General features: G+C 40.5%; 13 non-coding genes across 13 annotated transcripts; all 13 read left to right on the forward strand.

Moving 5' to 3' along the window:
- The first annotated feature begins 1,482 nt into the window (after positions 1-1,482).
- Positions 1,483-1,564, forward strand: TRNAL-UAG (transfer RNA leucine (anticodon UAG)). Its single transcript has one exon. It is a non-coding gene; the product is annotated as a tRNA-Leu (tRNA).
- A 246-nt stretch (positions 1,565-1,810) lies between these two features.
- TRNAL-AAG (transfer RNA leucine (anticodon AAG)) lies at positions 1,811-1,892 on the forward strand. The gene has a single exon. It is a non-coding gene; the product is annotated as a tRNA-Leu (tRNA).
- Positions 1,893-4,855: 2,963 nt separating this feature from the next.
- Positions 4,856-4,937, forward strand: TRNAL-UAG (transfer RNA leucine (anticodon UAG)). The gene has a single exon. It is a non-coding gene; the product is annotated as a tRNA-Leu (tRNA).
- Positions 4,938-7,749: 2,812 nt separating this feature from the next.
- TRNAL-UAG (transfer RNA leucine (anticodon UAG)) lies at positions 7,750-7,831 on the forward strand. The gene has a single exon. It is a non-coding gene; the product is annotated as a tRNA-Leu (tRNA).
- Positions 7,832-8,077: 246 nt separating this feature from the next.
- On the forward strand, positions 8,078-8,159 carry TRNAL-AAG (transfer RNA leucine (anticodon AAG)). The gene has a single exon. It is a non-coding gene; the product is annotated as a tRNA-Leu (tRNA).
- A 2,484-nt stretch (positions 8,160-10,643) lies between these two features.
- Positions 10,644-10,725, forward strand: TRNAL-UAG (transfer RNA leucine (anticodon UAG)). Its single transcript has one exon. It is a non-coding gene; the product is annotated as a tRNA-Leu (tRNA).
- Positions 10,726-10,971: 246 nt separating this feature from the next.
- TRNAL-AAG (transfer RNA leucine (anticodon AAG)) lies at positions 10,972-11,053 on the forward strand. The gene has a single exon. It is a non-coding gene; the product is annotated as a tRNA-Leu (tRNA).
- A 2,965-nt stretch (positions 11,054-14,018) lies between these two features.
- TRNAL-UAG (transfer RNA leucine (anticodon UAG)) lies at positions 14,019-14,100 on the forward strand. The gene has a single exon. It is a non-coding gene; the product is annotated as a tRNA-Leu (tRNA).
- A 239-nt stretch (positions 14,101-14,339) lies between these two features.
- On the forward strand, positions 14,340-14,421 carry TRNAL-AAG (transfer RNA leucine (anticodon AAG)). The gene has a single exon. It is a non-coding gene; the product is annotated as a tRNA-Leu (tRNA).
- Positions 14,422-14,820: 399 nt separating this feature from the next.
- TRNAL-AAG (transfer RNA leucine (anticodon AAG)) lies at positions 14,821-14,902 on the forward strand. The gene has a single exon. It is a non-coding gene; the product is annotated as a tRNA-Leu (tRNA).
- Positions 14,903-17,386: 2,484 nt separating this feature from the next.
- Positions 17,387-17,468, forward strand: TRNAL-UAG (transfer RNA leucine (anticodon UAG)). Its single transcript has one exon. It is a non-coding gene; the product is annotated as a tRNA-Leu (tRNA).
- A 239-nt stretch (positions 17,469-17,707) lies between these two features.
- Positions 17,708-17,789, forward strand: TRNAL-AAG (transfer RNA leucine (anticodon AAG)). The gene has a single exon. It is a non-coding gene; the product is annotated as a tRNA-Leu (tRNA).
- Positions 17,790-18,188: 399 nt separating this feature from the next.
- On the forward strand, positions 18,189-18,270 carry TRNAL-AAG (transfer RNA leucine (anticodon AAG)). Its single transcript has one exon. It is a non-coding gene; the product is annotated as a tRNA-Leu (tRNA).
- The last annotated feature ends 121 nt before the right edge of the window (positions 18,271-18,391 follow it).

Consider the following 18,391-nt stretch of genomic DNA (forward strand, 5'->3'; position numbering starts at 1 on the left):
CTAGTCATATGTACATACTAGATAGACTAAGAGGAGCCGACCAGTCTAGAATCTTCAGGTGGACCCAACCATTGAATAGAAGGTGTGACCCCCACCCCCCTTCATGGGCGGATCCCAGGAGCTCAGACAATCCATTCTTATTTTTGAGATCAGATGTGAGTTGATCCTTAAAGGGGAAGGAGTGGGGATTCTTAGCTGAGGCAAGACCCCACGTCCATCTGTGACTGCGGAAGCGAACGGGATGAGACTTGAGCTGAGGACATATCTCGTCGTTCGTGAGATTGTTTTGGCATCCCTTGGACTCATGTGGACTATTGCTTTGTTAGCTGGCACAAGGATTATCGGGAGGTGCCCCCGAATCTGTTCTGTTGGACTCGTGGAAGGACTATTGTTTCGTTTATCGGGTGCGGGATTACTGGAAAGCACCTCCAGATCTGTTTATTTACTTGGGCTTATTGTGGACTTCTGGTGGACTTGAAGGACATTATGGATATTTGATGTTGTATGCTCCCTGCTTTAATAAATCTCATTGGATCATCCCTCGGCCCGTTGTCCCTTCCTGCTCTGCTGTACACCCCGTCACAAACTGGTTGGCAGCGGTGGGATCAGAGCAGAAGGAATGGAGGACAAAGGCCCATCAACATTGGGAACCAGCACCGCAGAGTACAAGAGCTGGACTGCGATGAACCTACAAACAAACGCCCATGAAGTAGGAGTCCGTTTTAAAGGACTCTCCAAGGAGCAGCTAATTGAGGCTTTGGAAGGAGTTCGCCTGCAAGATGACACTGAGGAAGGATCCTCACAGCAAATGGAGGAAAGACTGCAGCCGGAGGTAAATACCCAAAAAAGTCAGTGGGTTGTGTGGTACGAGGAGGAGTTGGCATTTCTGGGAGAAGAGGCCACCATAGACGATAAGAGGAAGGCCATTCACAGAGCTCAGGAGATGGCATTGCTGGAGCAGATCGCTTTGGAAGCAGCTAGAAGCTCCAGACAGACTGTAACCTCAGCACCCACCATGAGGGAACTCCCCAGAGTGTCCCACAAAGACTTTAAGCCCTTTAATTAGGCTGCAGGCGACTTTGAGGGCTTCTTCCAGGACTTTGAGCATCAGTATTGATTAATGGAAGTCCTGGAAAGGGAGCGAGTTCGACATCTTGTGGGGTTCTTAGAGGGTGGAGCTGCTGAAGCCTATAGAGCTATGGACCCTCGGGGGAACTGTGAGTATGCGGCGATTAAACAGACTATTCTAGAACATTATGCTATGTTAAACCTTGTTATCTTATTCTTATAATTATGCTAACATACAAAATTAGCATATGCTTTAATCCCACTGCTGCCAGTATTATGCGGTCTTGAAATGTTTTTGTACTTATTCTTATGATTTTGCTAACATGCAAATTAACATGTGATTTAATCTTTTGTATTTGTATAATTTTGCGGTTTTCAGTTAAGATAAGGAATCGTAAAAGTCATGCTGTTAAAGGTAGCATGGCCGAGTGGTCTAAGGCGCTGGATTTAGGCTCCAGTCTCTTTGGAGGCGTGGGTTCAAATCCCACTGCTGCCAGTGTATTTTTACTTTGAAACTTTTTAGCTTATATTTATGATTTTGCTAATAGAAAAATTAGCATGTGTTTTATTATTTTGTATTTGTATGAGTCCATGCTTTGCTGTTTTGCAAAAGACAGTAGATAGAATCATTGCTTTTTCCTTTTTGCTTAGAGACCTATCCATTTTCCACCTTGAAGAAGTTAAAATGTAGGAAAATTCACTAAACTTACTCTAAGGAAGCTTTTTTCATGTAGTATATTAAGGTAGCATGGCCGAGCGGTCTAAGGCGCTGGATTAAGGCTCCAGTCTCTTCAGAGGCGTGGGTTCAAATCCCACTGCTGCCAGTAGGTCTTCAGAACATTTTGATCTAATTCAAATGATTTTGTATTTGCATGAGTGTGTGGGTTTCTGTTTAGGAAAAGACAGTTGATAGAATCATTGTTTTTTCCTATTGTTTAGAGACTTAACCATTTTACAACAGACCTGTAGGTTTAAATCCCACTGCTGCCAGTAGTAAGAGTTCCTTAAAACCTTTTTATCTTATTCTTATACATACGCTAACATACAAAATTAACATATGCTTTAATCCCACTGCTGCCAGTATTATGCGGTCTTGAAATGTTTTTGTACTTATTCTTATGATTTTGCTAACATGCAAATTAACATGTGATTTAATCTTTTGTATTTGTATAATTTAGTGGTTTTCAGTTAAGATAAGGAATCTTAAAAATCATGCTGCTAAAGGTAGCATTGCCGAGCGGTCTAAGGCGCTGGATTAAGGCTCCAGTCTCTTCAGAGGCGTTGGTTCAAATCCCACTGCTGCCAGTAGGTCTTCAGAACCTTTTGATCTAATTCTTATGATTTTGTATTTGCATGAGTGTGTGGATTTCTGTTTAGGAAAAGACAGTTGATAGATTCATTGGTTTTTCCTATTGTTTAGAGACTTAACCATTTTACAACAGACCTGTAGGTTCAAATCCCACTGCTGCCAGAAGTAAGAGTTCCTTAAAACCTTTTTATCTTATTCTTATAACTATGCTAACATACAAAATTAGCATATGCTTTAATCCCACTGCTGCCAGTATTATGAGGTCTTGAAATGTTTTTGTACTTATTCTTATGATTTTGCTAACATGCAAATTAGCATGTGATCTAATCTTCTTTTGTATTCGTATGATTTTTCGGTTTTCAGTTAAGATAAAGACCGTTGATAGAATCATTGGTTTTTCCTAATGTTTAGAGACATGCCCTTTTTCCAACATGCACTAATTTTAAATGTTGTCAAATGTACTTCACTTACTCTAAGGAAGCCTACTTAATCATGCTGAGTATGACTCAGCAGTATGAGTTCTTGAAAATCTTTTGATCTTATTCTTATAATTATGAAAACAGACAAAATTTGCATGTGCTTTCATCCCACTGCTGCCAGTATGATATGTGCTTGAAAATTGTTTTGAACTTACTCTTATGATTTTACTAACATACAAACTTACATGTGTTTTAATCTTCTTTTGTATTTGCTTAAGTGTTTTCTTTCTGGTTAAGATAAAAACAGTTGATAGAATTATTGTTTTTTTCCTAATATTTAGAGACATGTCTGTCATGATATGTACTTTTGCCCTGTCCTGTATTTGAATAATATGCCATTTGATGTATGTAACTGTTCTCTGGTTTCTATTAGCTGTAATTTATGTATTTTCTTGTGCTGGGAGTTCACCTGTAACAATATGTCTCCTTCCCCCAATACTTGCAGCCCTAAGCTATAATGTAATTAAGGTTTGTCAACACCACTAGTGAAGAATAGCCATTCTTTCTCACAGCAGGTGGCTAGTCATATGTACATACTTGATAGACTAAGAGGAGCCGACCAGTCTAGAATCTTCAGGTGGACCCAACCATTGAATAGAAGGTGTGACCCCTACCCCCCTTCATGGGCGGATCCCAGGAGCTCAGATAATCCATTCTTATTTTTGAGATCAGATGTGAGTTGATCCTTAAAGGGGAAGGAGTGGGGATTCTTAGCTGAGGCAAGACCCCACGTCCATCTGTGACTGCGGAATCGTACGGGATGAGACTTGAGCTGAGGACATATCTCGTCGTTCGTGAGATTGTTTTGGGATCCCTTGGACTCATGTGGACCATTGCTTTGTTAGCTGGCACAAGGATTATCTGGAGGTGCCCCCGAATCTGTTCTGTTGGACTCGTGGAAGGACTATTGTTTCGTTTATCGGGTGCGGGATTACTGGAAAGCACCTCCAGATCTGTTTATTTCCTTGGGCTTATTGTGGACTTCTGGTGGACTTGAAGGACATTATGGATATTTGATGTTGTATGCTCCCTGCTTTAATAAATCTCATTGGATCATCCCTCGGCCTGTTGTCCCTTCCTGCTCTGCTGTACACCCCGTCACAAACTGGTTGGCAGCAGTGGGATCAGAGCAGAAGGAATGGAGGACAAAGGCCCATCAACATTGGGAACCAGCACCGCAGAGTACAAGAGCTGGACTGCGATGAACCTACAAACAAAGGCCCATGAAGTAGGAGTCCGTTTTAAAGGACTCTCCAAGGAGCAGCTAATTGAGGCTTTGGAAGGAGTTTGCCTGCAAGATGACACTGAGGAAGGATCCTCACAGCAAATGGAGGAAAGACTGCAGCCGGAGGTAAATACCCAAAAAAGTCAGTGGGTTGTGTGGTACGAGGAGGAGTTGGCATTTCTGGGAGAAGAGGCCACCATAGACGATAAGAGGAAGGCCATTCACAGAGCTCAGGAGATGGCATTGCTGGAGCAGATCGCTTTGGAAGCAGCTAGAAGCTCCAGACAGACTGTAACCTCAGCACCCACCATGAGGGAACTCCCCGGAGTGTCCCACAAAGACTTTAAGCCCTTTAATGAGGCTGCAGGCGACATTGAGGGCTTCTTCCAGGACTTTGAGCATCAGTGTTGATTAATGGAAGTCCCGGAAAGGGAGCGAGTTCGACATCTTGTGGGGTTCTTAGAGGGTGGAGCTGCTGAAGCCTATAGAGCTATGGACCCTCAGGGGAACTGTGAGTATGCGGCGATTAAACAGACTATTCTAGAACATTATGCTATGTTAAACCTTGTTATCTTATTCTTATAATTATGCTAACATACAAAATTAGCATATGCTTTAATCCCACTGCTGCCAGTATTATGCGGTCTTGAAATGTTTTTGTACTTATTCTTATGATTTTGCTAACATGCAAATTAACGTGATTTAATCTTTTGTATTTGTATAATTTTGCGGCTTTCAGTTAAGATAAGGAATCGTAAAAATCATGCTGTTAAAGGTAGCATGGCCGAGTGGTCTAAGGCGCTGGAATTAGGCTCCAGTCTCTTTGGAGGCGTGGGTTCAAATCCCACTGCTGCCAGTGTATTTCTACTTTGAAACTTTTTAGCTTATATTTATGATTTTGCTAATAGAAAAATTAGCATGTGTTTTATTATTTTGTATTTGTATGAGTCCATGCTTTGCTGTTTTGCAAAAGACAGTAGATAGAATCATTGCTTTTTCCTTTTTGCTTAGAGACCTTTCCATTTTCCACCTTGAAGAAGTTAAACTGTAGGAAAATTCACTAAACTTACTCTAAGAAAGCTTTTTTCATATAGTATATTAAGGTAGCATGGCTGAGCGGTCTAAGGCGCTGGATTAAGGCTCCAGTCTCTTCAGAGGCGTGGGTTCAAATCCCACTGCTGCCAGTAGGTCTTCAGAACATTTTGATCTAATTCAAATGATTTTGTATTTGCATGAGTGTGTGGATTTCTGTTTAGGAAAAGACAGTTGATAGAATCATTGGTTTTTCCTATTGTTTAGAGACTTAACCATTTTACAACAGACCTGTAGGTTCAAATCCCACTGCTGCCAGTAGTAAGAGTTCCTTAAAACCTTTTTATCTTATTCTTATAACTATGCTAACATACAAAATTAGCATATGCTTTAATCCCACTGCTGCCAGTATTATGCGGTCTTGAAATGTTTTTGTACTTATTCTTGTGATTTTGCTAACATGCAAATTAGCATGTGATCTAATCTTCTTTTGTATTTGTATGATTTTTCGGTTTTCGGTTAAGATAAAGACCGTTGATAGAATCATTGGTTTTTCCTAATGTTTAGAGACATGCCCTTTTTCCAACATGCACTAATTTTAAATGTTGTCAAATGTACTTCACTTACTCTAAGGAAGCCTACTTAATCATGCTGAGTATGACTCAGCAGTATGAGTTCTTGAAAATCTTTTGATCTTATTCTTATAATTATGAAAACAGACAAAATTTGCATGTGCTTTCATCCCACTGCTGCCAGTATGATATGTGCTTGAAAATTGTTTTGAACTTACTCTTATGATTTTACTAACATACAAACTTACATGTGTTTTAATCTTCTTTTGTATTTGCTTAAGTGTTTTCTTTCTGGTTAAGATAAAAACAGTTGATAGAATTATTGTTTTTTTCCTAATATTTAGAGACATGTCTGTCATGATATGTACTTTTGCCCTGTCCTGTATTTGAATAATATGCCATTTGATGTATGTAACTGTTCTCTGGTTTCTATTAGCTGTAATTTATGTATTTTCTTGTGCTGGGAGTTCACCTGTAACAATACGTCTCCTTCCCCCAATATTTGCAGCCCTAAGCTATAATGTAATTAAGGTTTGTCAACACCACTAGTGAAGAATAGCCATTCTTTCTCACAGCAGGTGGCTAGTCATATGTACATACTAGATAGACTAAGAGGAGCCGACCAGTCTAGAATCTTCAGGTGGACCCAACCATTGAATAGAAGGTGTGACCCCTACCCCCCTTCATGGGCGGATCCCAGGAGCTCAGACAATCCATTCTTATTTTTGAGATCAGATGTGAGTTGATCCTTAAAGGGGAAGGAGTGGGGATTCTTAGCTGAGGCAAGACCCCACGTCCATCTGTGACTGCGGAAGCGAACGGGATGAGACTTGAGCTGAGGACATATCTCGTCGTTCGTTAGATTGTTTTGGGATCCCTTGGACTCATGTGGACTATTGCTTTGTTAGCTGGCACAAGGATTATCTGGAGGTGCCCCCGAATCTGTTCTGTTGGACTCGTGGAAGGACTATTGTTTCGTTTATCGGGTGCGCGATTACTGGAAAGCACCTCCAGATCTGTTTATTTACTTGGGCTTATTGTGGACTTCTGGTGGACTTGAAGGACATTATGGATATTTGATGTTGTATGCTCCCTGCTTTAATAAATCTCATTGGATCATCCCTCGGCCTGTTGTCCCTTCCTGCTCTGCTGTACACCCCGTCACAAACTGGTTGGCAGCAGTGGGATCAGAGCAGAAGGAATGGAGGACAAAGGCCCATCAACATTGGGAACCAGCACCGCAGAGTACAAGAGCTGGACTGCGATGAACCTACAAACAAAGGCCCATGAAGTAGGAGTCCGTTTTAAAGGACTCTCCAAGGAGCAGCTAATTGAGGCTTTGGAAGGAGTTCGCCTGCAAGATGACACTGAGGAAGGATTCTCACAGCAAATGGAGGAAAGACTGCAGCCGGAGGTAAATACCCAAAAAAGTCAGTGGGTTGTGTGGTACGAGGAGGAGTTGGCATTTCTGGGAGAAGAGGCCACCATAGACGATAAGAGGAAGGCCATTCACAGAGCTCAGGAGATGGCATTGCTGGAGCAGATCGCTTTGGAAGCAGCTAGAAGCTCCAGACAGACTGTAACCTCAGCACCCACCATGAGGGAACTCCCCAGAGTGTCCCACAAAGACTTTAAGCCCTTTAATGAGGCTGCAGGCGACATTGAGGGCTTCTTCCAGGACTTTGAGCATCAGTGTTGATTAATGGAAGTCCCGGAAAGGGAGCGAGTTCGACATCTTGTGGGGTTCTTAGAGGGTGGAGCTGCTGAAGCCTATAGAGCTATGGACCCTCGGGGGAACTGTGAGTATGCGGCGATTAAACAGACTATTCTAGAACATTATGCTATGTTAAACCTTGTTATCTTATTCTTATAATTATGCTAACATACAAAATTAGCATATGCTTTAATCCCACTGCTGCCAGTATTATGCGGTCTTGAAATGTTTTTGTACTTATTCTTATGATTTTGCTAACATGCAAATTAACATGTGATTTAATCTTTTGTATTTGTATAATTTTGCGGTTTTCAGTTAAGATAAGGAATCGTAAAAATCATGCTGTTAAAGGTAGCATGGCCGAGTGGTCTAAGGCGCTGGAATTAGGCTCCAGTCTCTTTGGAGGCGTGGGTTCAAATCCCACTGCTGCCAGTGTATTTCTACTTTGAAACTTTTTAGCTTATATTTATGATTTTGCTAATAGAAAAATTAGCATGTGTTTTATTATTTTGTATTTGTATGAGTCCATGCTTTGCTGTTTTGCAAAAGACAGTAGATAGAATCATTGCTTTTTCCTTTTTGCTTAGAGACCTTTCCATTTTCCACCTTGAAGAAGTTAAACTGTAGGAAAATTCACTAAACTTACTCTAAGAAAGCTTTTTTCATATAGTATATTAAGGTAGCATGGCCGAGCGGTCTAAGGCGCTGGATTAAGGCTCCAGTCTCTTCAGAGGCGTGGGTTCAAATCCCACTGCTGCCAGTAGGTCTTCAGAACATTTTGATCTAATTCAAATGATTTTGTATTTGCATGAGTGTGTGGATTTCTGTTTAGGAAAAGACAGTTGATAGAATCATTGGTTTTTCCTATTGTTTAGAGACTTAACCATTTTACAACAGACCTGTAGGTTCAAATCCCACTGCTGCCAGTAGTAAGAGTTCCTTAAAACCTTTTTATCTTATTCTTATAACTATGCTAACATACAAAATTAGCATATGCTTTAATCCCACTGCTGCCAGTATTATGCGGTCTTGAAATGTTTTTGTACTTATTCTTGTGATTTTGCTAACATGCAAATTAGCATGTGATCTAATCTTCTTTTGTATTTGTATGATTTTTCGGTTTTCGGTTAAGATAAAGACCGTTGATAGAATCATTGGTTTTTCCTAATGTTTAGAGACATGCCCTTTTTCCAACATGCACTAATTTTAAATGTTGTCAAATGTACTTCACTTACTCTAAGGAAGCCTACTTAATCATGCTGAGTATGACTCAGCAGTATGAGTTCTTGAAAATCTTTTGATCTTATTCTTATAATTATGAAAACAGACAAAATTTGCATGTGCTTTCATCCCACTGCTGCCAGTATGATATGTGCTTGAAAATTGTTTTGAACTTACTCTTATGATTTTACTAACATACAAACTTACATGTGTTTTAATCTTCTTTTGTATTTGCTTAAGTGTTTTCTTTCTGGTTAAGATAAAAACAGTTGATAGAATTATTGTTTTTTTCCTAATATTTAGAGACATGTCTGTCATGATATGTACTTTTGCCCTGTCCTGTATTTGAATAATATGCCATTTGATGTATGTAACTGTTCTCTGGTTTCTATTAGCTGTAATTTATGTATTTTCTTGTGCTGGGAGTTCACCTGTAACAATACGTCTCCTTCCCCCAATATTTGCAGCCCTAAGCTATAATGTAATTAAGGTTTGTCAACACCACTAGTGAAGAATAGCCATTCTTTCTCACAGCAGGTGGCTAGTCATATGTACATACTAGATAGACTAAGAGGAGCCGACCAGTCTAGAATCTTCAGGTGGACCCAACCATTGAATAGAAGGTGTGACCCCTACCCCCCTTCATGGGCGGATCCCAGGAGCTCAGACAATCCATTCTTATTTTTGAGATCAGATGTGAGTTGATCCTTAAAGGGGAAGGAGTGGGGATTCTTAGCTGAGGCAAGACCCCACGTCCATCTGTGACTGCGGAAGCGAACGGGATGAGACTTGAGCTGAGGACATATCTCGTCGTTCGTTAGATTGTTTTGGGATCCCTTGGACTCATGTGGACTATTGCTTTGTTAGCTGGCACAAGGATTATCTGGAGGTGCCCCCGAATCTGTTCTGTTGGACTCGTGGAAGGACTATTGTTTCGTTTATCGGGTGCGCGTTTACTGGAAAGCACCTCCAGATCTGTTTATTTACTTGGGCTTATTGTGGACTTCTGGTGGACTTGAAGGACATTATGGATATTTGATGTTGTATGCTCCCTGCTTTAATAAATCTCATTGGATCATCCCTCGGCCTGTTGTCCCTTCCTGCTCTGCTGTACACCCCGTCACAAACTGGTTGGCAGCAGTGGGATCAGAGCAGAAGGAATGGAGGACAAAGGCCCATCAACATTGGGAACCAGCACCGCAGAGTACAAGAGCTGGACTGCGATGAACCTACAAACAAAGGCCCATGAAGTAGGAGTCCGTTTTAAAGGACTCTCCAAGGAGCAGCTAATTGAGGCTTTGGAAGGAGTTCGCCTGCAAGATGACACTGAGGAAGGATTCTCACAGCAAATGGAGGAAAGACTGCAGCCGGAGGTAAATACCCAAAAAAGTCAGTGGGTTGTGTGGTACGAGGAGGAGTTGGCATTTCTGGGAGAAGAGGCCACCATAGACGATAAGAGGAAGGCCATTCACAGAGCTCAGGAGATGGCATTGCTGGAGCAGATCGCTTTGGAAGCAGCTAGAAGCTCCAGACAGACTGTAACCTCAGCACCCACCATGAGGGAACTCCCCAGAGTGTCCCACAAAGACTTTAAGCCCTTTAATGAGGCTGCAGGCGACATTGAGGGCTTCTTCCAGGACTTTGAGCATCAGTGTTGATTAATGGAAGTCCCGGAAAGGGAGCGAGTTCGACATCTTGTGGGGTTCTTAGAGGGTGGAGCTGCTGAAGCCTATAGAGCTATGGACCCTCGGGGGAACTGTGAGTATGCGGCGATTAAACAGACTATTCTAGAACATTATGCTATGTTAAACCTTGTTATCTTATTCTTATAATTATGCTAACATACAAAATTAGCATATGCTTTAATCCCACTGCTGCCAGTATTATGCGGTCTTGAAATGTTTTTGTACTTATTCTTATGATTTTGCTAACATGCAAATTAACATGTGATTTAATCTTTTGTATTTGTATAATTTTGCGGTTTTCAGTTAAGATAAGGAATCGTAAAAATCATGCTGTTAAAGGTAGCATGGCCGAGTGGTCTAAGGCGCTGGGCTTAGGCTCCAGTCTCTTTGGAGGCGTGGGTTCAAATCCCACTGCTGCCAGTGTATTTCTACTTTGAAACTTTTTAGCTTATATTTATGATTTTGCTAATAGAAAAATTAGCATGTGTTTTATTATTTTGTATTTGTATGAGTCCATGCTTTGCTGTTTTGCAAAAGACAGTAGATAGAATCATTGCTTTTTCCTTTTTGCTTAGAGACCTATCCATTTTCCACCTTGAAGAAGTTAAAATGTAGGAAAATTCACTAAACTTACTCTAAGGAAGCTTTTTTCATGTAGTATATTAAGGTAGCATGGCCGAGCGGTCTAAGGCGCTGGATTAAGGCTCCAGTCTCTTCAGAGGCGTGGGTTCAAATCCCACTGCTGCCAGTAGGTCTTCAGAACATTTTGATCTAATTCAAATGATTTTGTATTTGCATGGGTGTGTGGGTTTCTGTTTAGGAAAAGACAGTTGATAGAATCATTGTTTTTTCCTATTGTTTAGAGACTTAACCATTTTACAACAGACCTGTAGGTTTAAATCCCACTGCTGCCAGTAGTAAGAGTTCCTTAAAACCTTTTTATCTTATTCTTATACATACGCTAACATACAAAATTAACATATGCTTTAATCCCACTGCTGCCAGTATTATGCGGTCTTGAAATGTTTTTGTACTTATTCTTATGATTTTGCTAACATGCAAATTAACATGTGATTTAATCTTTTGTATTTGTATAATTTAGTGGTTTTCAGTTAAGATAAGGAATCTTAAAAATCATGCTGCTAAAAGTAGCATGGCCGAGCGGTCTAAGGCGCTGGATTAAGGCTCCAGTCTCTTCAGAGGCGTGGGTTCAAATCCCACTGCTGCCAGTAGGTCTTCAGAACCTTTTGATCTAATTCTTATGATTTTGTATTTGCATGAGTGTGTGGATTTCTGTTTAGGAAAAGACAGTTGATAGAATCATTGGTTTTTCCTATTGTTTAGAGACTTAACCATTTTACAACAGACCTGTAGGTTCAAATCCCACTGCTGCCAGTAGTAAGAGTTCCTTAAAACCTTTTTATCTTATTCTTATAACTATGCTAACATACAAAATTAGCATATGCTTTAATCCCACTGCTGCCAGTATTATGAGGTCTTGAAATGTTTTTGTACTTATTCTTATGATTTTGCTAACATGCAAATTAGCATGTGATCTAATCTTCTTTTGTATTTGTATGATTTTTCGGTTTTCGGTTAAGATAAAGACCGTTGATAGAATCATTGGTTTTTCCTAATGTTTAGAGACATGCCCTTTTTCCAACATGCACTAATTTTAAATGTTGTCAAATGTACTTCACTTACTCTAAGGAAGCCTACTTAATCATGCTGAGTATGACTCAGCAGTATGAGTTCTTGAAAATCTTTTGATCTTATTCTTATAATTATGAAAACAGACAAAATTTGCATGTGCTTTCATCCCACTGCTGCCAGTATGATATGTGCTTGAAAATTGTTTTGAACTTACTCTTATGATTTTACTAACATACAAACTTACATGTGTTTTAATCTTCTTTTGTATTTGCTTAAGTGTTTTCTTTCTGGTTAAGATAAAAACAGTTGATAGAATTATTGTTTTTTTCCTAATATTTAGAGACATGTCTGTCATGATATGTACTTTTGCCCTGTCCTGTATTTGAATAATATGCCATTTGATGTATGTAACTGTTCTCTGGTTTCTATTAGCTGTAATTTATGTATTTTCTTGTGCAGGGAGTTCACCTGTAACAATATGTCTCCTTCCCCCAATACTTGCAGCCCTAAGCTATAATGTAATTAAGGTTTGTCAACACCACTAGTGAAGAATAGCCATTCTTTCTCACAGCAGGTGGCTAGTCATATGTACATACTAGATAGACTAAGAGGAGCCGACCAGTCTAGAATCTTCAGGTGGACCCAACCATTGAATAGAAGGTGTGACCCCTACCCCCCTTCATGGGCGGATCCCAGGAGCTCAGATAATCCATTCTTATTTTTGAGATCAGATGTGAGTTGATCCTTAAAGGGGAAGGAGTGGGGATTCTTAGCTGAGGCAAGACCCCACGTCCATCTGTGACTGCGGAAGCGTACGGGATGAGACTTGAGCTGAGGACATATCTCGTCGTTCGTGAGATTGTTTTGGGATCCCTTGGACTCATGTGGACTATTGCTTTGTTAGCTGGCACAAGGATTATCTGGAGGTGCCCCCGAATCTGTTCTGTTGGACTCGTGGAAGGACTATTGTTTCGTTTATCGGGTGCGGGATTACTGGAAAGCACCTCCAGATCTGTTTATTTACTTGGGCTTATTGTGGACTTCTGGTGGACTTGAAGGACATTATGGATATTTGATGTTGTATGCTCCCTGCTTTAATAAATCTCATTGGATCATCCCTCGGCCTGTTGTCCCTTCCTGCTCTGCTGTACACCCCGTCACAAACTGGTTGGCAGCAGTGGGATCAGAGCAGAAGGAATGGAGGACAAAGGCCCATCAACATTGGGAACCAGCACCGCAGAGTACAAGAGCTGGACTGCGATGAACCTACAAACAAAGGCCCATGAAGTAGGAGTCCGTTTTAAAGGACTCTCCAAGGAGCAGCTAATTGAGGCTTTGGAAGGAGTTCGCCTGCAAGATGACACTGAGGAAGGATCCTCACAGCAAATGGAGGAAAGACTGCAGCCGGAGGTAAATACCCAAAAAAGTCAGTGGGTTGTGTGGTACGAGGAGGAGTTGGCATTTCTGGGAGAAGAGGCCACCATAGACGATAAGAGGAAGGCCATTCACAGAGCTCAGGAGATGGCATTGCTGGAGCAGATCGCTTTGGAAGCAGCTAGAAGCTCCAGACAGACTGTAACCTCAGCACCCACCATGAGGGAACTCCCCAGAGTGTCCCACAAAGACTTTAAGCCCTTTAATGAGGCTGCAGGCGACATTGAGGGCTTCTTCCAGGACTTTGAGCATCAGTGTTGATTAATGGAAGTCCCGGAAAGGGAGTGAGTTCGACATCTTGTGGGGTTCTTAGAGGGTGGAGCTGCTGAAGCCTATAGAGCTATGGACCCTCGGGGGAACTGTGAGTATGCGGCGATTAAACAGACTATTCTAGAACATTATGCTATGTTAAACCTTGTTATCTTATTCTTATAATTATGCTAACATACAAAATTAGCATATGCTTTAATCCCACTGCTGCCAGTATTATGCGGTCTTGAAATGTTTTTGTACTTATTCTTATGATTTTGCTAACATGCAAATTAACATGTGATTTAATCTTTTGTATTTGTATAATTTTGCGGTTTTCAGTTAAGATAAGGAATCGTAAAAATCATGCTGTTAAAGGTAGCATGGCCGAGTGGTCTAAGGCGCTGGACTTAGGCTCCAGTCTCTTTGGAGGCGTGGGTTCAAATCCCACTGCTGCCAGTGTATTTCTACTTTGAAACTTTTTAGCTTATATTTATGATTTTGCTAATAGAAAAATTAGCATGTGTTTTATTATTTTGTATTTGTATGAGTCCATGCTTTGCTGTTTTGCAAAAGACAGTAGATAGAATCATTGCTTTTTGCTTAGAGACCTATCCATTTTCCACCTTGAAGAAGTTAAAATGTAGGAAAATTCACTAAACTTACTCTAAGGAAGCTGTTTTTATGTAGTATATTAGGGTAGCATGGCCGAGCGGTCTAAGGCGCTGGATTAAGGCTCCAGTCTCTTCAGAGGCGTGGGTTCAAATCCCACTGCTGCCAGTAGGTCTTCAGAACATTTTGATCTAATTCAAATGATTTTGTATTTGCATGAGTGTGTGGGTTTCTGTTTAGGAAAAGACAGTTGATAGAATCATTGTTTTTTCCTATTGTTTAGAGACTTAACCATTTTACAACAGACCTGTAGGTTTAAATCCCACTGCTGCCAGTAGTAAGAGTTCCTTAAAACCTTTTTATCTTATTCTTATACATACGCTAATATACAAAATTAGCATATGCTTTAATCCCACTGCTGCCAGTATTATGCGGTCTTGAAATGTTTTTGTACTTATTCTTATGATTTTGCTAACATGCAAATTAACATGTGATTTAATCTTTTGTATTTGTATAATTTTGTGGTTTTCAGTTAAGATAAGGAATCTTAAAAGTCATGCTGCTAAAGGTAGCATGGCCGAGCGGTCTAAGGCGCTGGATTAAGGCTCCAGTCTCTTCAGAGGCGTGGGTTCAAATCCCACTGCTGCCAGTAGGTCTTCAGAACCTTTTGATCTAATTCTTATGATTTTGTATTTGCATGAGTGTGTGGATTTCTGTTTAGGAAAAGACAGTTGATAGAATCATTGGTTTTTCCTATTGTTTAGAGACTTAACCATTTTACAACAGACCTGTAGGTTCAAATCCCACTGCTGCCAGTAGTAAGAGTTCCTTAAAACCTTTTTATCTTATTCTTATAACTATGCTAACATACAAAATTAGCATATGCTTTAATCCCACTGCTGCCAGTATTATGAGGTCTTGAAATGTTTTTGTACTTATTCTTATGATTTTGCTAACATGCAAATTAGCATGTGATCTAATCTTCTTTTGTATTTGTATGATTTTTCGGTTTTCGGTTAAGATAAAGACCGTTGATAGAATCATTGGTTTTTCCTAATGTTTAGAGACATGCCCTTTTTCCAACATGCACTAATTTTAAATGTTGTCAAATGTACTTCACTTACTCTAAGGAAGCCTACTTAATCATGCTGAGTATGACTCAGCAGTATGAGTTCTTGAAAATCTTTTGATCTTATTCTTATAATTATGAAAACAGACAAAATTTGCATGTGCTTTCATCCCACTGCTGCCAGTATGATATGTGCTTGAAAATTGTTTTGAACTTACTCTTATGATTTTACTAACATACAAACTTACATGTGTTTTAATCTTCTTTTGTATTTGCTTAAGTGTTTTCTTTCTGGTTAAGATAAAAACAGTTGATAGAATTATTGTTTTTTTCCTAATATTTAGAGACATGTCTGTCATGATATGTACTTTTGCCCTGTCCTGTATTTGAATAATATGCCATTTGATGTATGTAACTGTTCTCTGGTTTCTATTAGCTGTAATTTATGTATTTTCTTGTGCAGGGAGTTCACCTGTAACAATATGTCTCCTTCCCCCAATACTTGCAGCCCTAAGCTATAATGTAATTAAGGTTTGTCAACACCACTAGTGAAGAATAGCCATTCTTTCTCACAGCAGGTGGCTAGTCATATGTACATACTAGATAGACTAAGAGGAGCCGACCAGTCTAGAATCTTCAGGTGGACCCAACCATTGAATAGAAGGTGTGACCCCTACCCCCCTTCATGGGCGGATCCCAGGAGCTCAGATAATCCATTCTTATTTTTGAGATCAGATGTGAGTTGATCCTTAAAGGGGAAGGAGTGGGGATTCTTAGCTGAGGCAAGACCCCACGTCCATCTGTGACTGCGGAAGCGTACGGGATGAGACTTGAGCTGAGGACATATCTCGTCGTTCGTGAGATTGTTTTGGGATCCCTTGGACTCATGTGGACTATTGCTTTGTTAGCTGGCACAAGGATTATCTGGAGGTGCCCCCGAATCTGTTCTGTTGGACTCGTGGAAGGACTATTGTTTCGTTTATCGGGTGCGGGATTACTGGAAAGCACCTCCAGATCTGTTTATTTACTTGGGCTTATTGTGGACTTCTGGTGGACTTGAAGGACATTATGGATATTTGATGTTGTATGCTCCCTGCTTTAATAAATCTCATTGGATCATCCCTCGGCCTGTTGTCCCTTCCTGCTCTGCTGTACACCCCGTCACAAACTGGTTGGCAGCAGTGGGATCAGAGCAGAAGGAATGGAGGACAAAGGCCCATCAACATTGGGAACCAGCACCGCAGAGTACAAGAGCTGGACTGCGATGAACCTACAAACAAAGGCCCATGAAGTAGGAGTCCGTTTTAAAGGACTCTCCAAGGAGCAGCTAATTGAGGCTTTGGAAGGAGTTCGCCTGCAAGATGACACTGAGGAAGGATCCTCACAGCAAATGGAGGAAAGACTGCAGCCGGAGGTAAATACCCAAAAAAGTCAGTGGGTTGTGTGGTACGAGGAGGAGTTGGCATTTCTGGGAGAAGAGGCCACCATAGACGATAAGAGGAAGGCCATTCACAGAGCTCAGGAGATGGCATTGCTGGAGCAGATCGCTTTGGAAGCAGCTAGAAGCTCCAGACAGACTGTAACCTCAGCACCCACCATGAGGGAACTCCCCAGAGTGTCCCACAAAGACTTTAAGCCCTTTAATGAGGCTGCAGGCGACATTGAGGGCTTCTTCCAGGACTTTGAGCATCAGTGTTGATTAATGGAAGTCCCGGAAAGGGAGCGAGTTCGACATCTTGTGGGGTTCTTAGAGGGTGGAGCTGCTGAAGCCTATAGAGCTATGGACCCTCGGGGGAACTGTGAGTATGCGGCGATTAAACAGACTATTCTAGAACATTATGCTATGTTAAACCTTGTTATCTTATTCTTATAATTATGCTAACATACAAAATTAGCATATGCTTTAATCCCACTGCTGCCAGTATTATGCGGTCTTGAAATGTTTTTGTACTTATTCTTATGATTTTGCTAACATGCAAATTAACATGTGATTTAATCTTTTGTATTTGTATAATTTTGCGGTTTTCAGTTAAGATAAGGAATCGTAAAAATCAAGCTGTTAAAGGTAGCATGGCCGAGTGGTCTAAGGCGCTGGACTTAGGCTCCAGTCTCTTTGGAGGCGTGGGTTCAAATCCCACTGCTGCCAGTGTATTTCTACTTTGAAACTTTTTAGCTTATATTTATGATTTTGCTAATAGAAAAATTAGCATGTGTTTTATTATTTTGTATTTGTATGAGTCCATGCTTTGCTGTCTTGCAAAAGACAGTAGATAGAATCATTGCTTTTTGCTTAGAGACCTATCCATTTTCCACCTTGAAGAAGTTAAAATGTAGGAAAATTCACTAAACTTACTCTAAGGAAGCTTTTTTTATGTAGTATATTAGGGTAGCATGGCCGAGTGGTCTAAGGCGCTGGATTAAGGCTCCAGTCTCTTCAGAGGCGTGGGTTCAAATCCCACTGCTGCCAGTAGGTCTTTAGAACATTTTGATCTAATTCAAATGATTTTGTATTTGCATGAGTGTGTGGGTTTCTGTTTAGGAAAAGACAGTTGATAGAATCATTGTTTTTTCCTATTGTTTAGAGACTTAACCATTTTACAACAGACCTGTAGGTTTAAATCCCACTGCTGCCAGTAGTAAGAGTTCCTTAAAACCTTTTTATCTTATTCTTATACATACGCTAATATACAAAATTAGCATATGCTTTAATCCCACTGCTGCCAGTATTATGCGGTCTTGAAATGTTTTTGTACTTATTCTTATGATTTTGCTAACATGCAAATTAACATGTGATTTAATCTTTTGTATTTGTATAATTTTGTGGTTTTCAGTTAAGATAAGGAATCTTAAAAGTCATGCTGCTAAAGGTAGCATGGCCGAGCGGTCTAAGGCGCTGGATTAAGGCTCCAGTCTCTTCAGAGGCGTGGGTTCAAATCCCACTGCTGCCAGTAGGTCTTCAGAACCTTTTGATCTAATTCTTATGATTTTGTATTTGCATGAGTGTGTGGATTTCTGTTTAGGAAAAGACAGTTGATAGAATCATTGGTTTTTCCTATTGTTTAGAGACTT

This window comes from Ranitomeya imitator, chromosome 4, assembly GCF_032444005.1.
Source record: "Ranitomeya imitator isolate aRanImi1 chromosome 4, aRanImi1.pri, whole genome shotgun sequence".
In the NCBI taxonomy this organism is placed as follows: domain Eukaryota; kingdom Metazoa; phylum Chordata; class Amphibia; order Anura; family Dendrobatidae; genus Ranitomeya; species Ranitomeya imitator.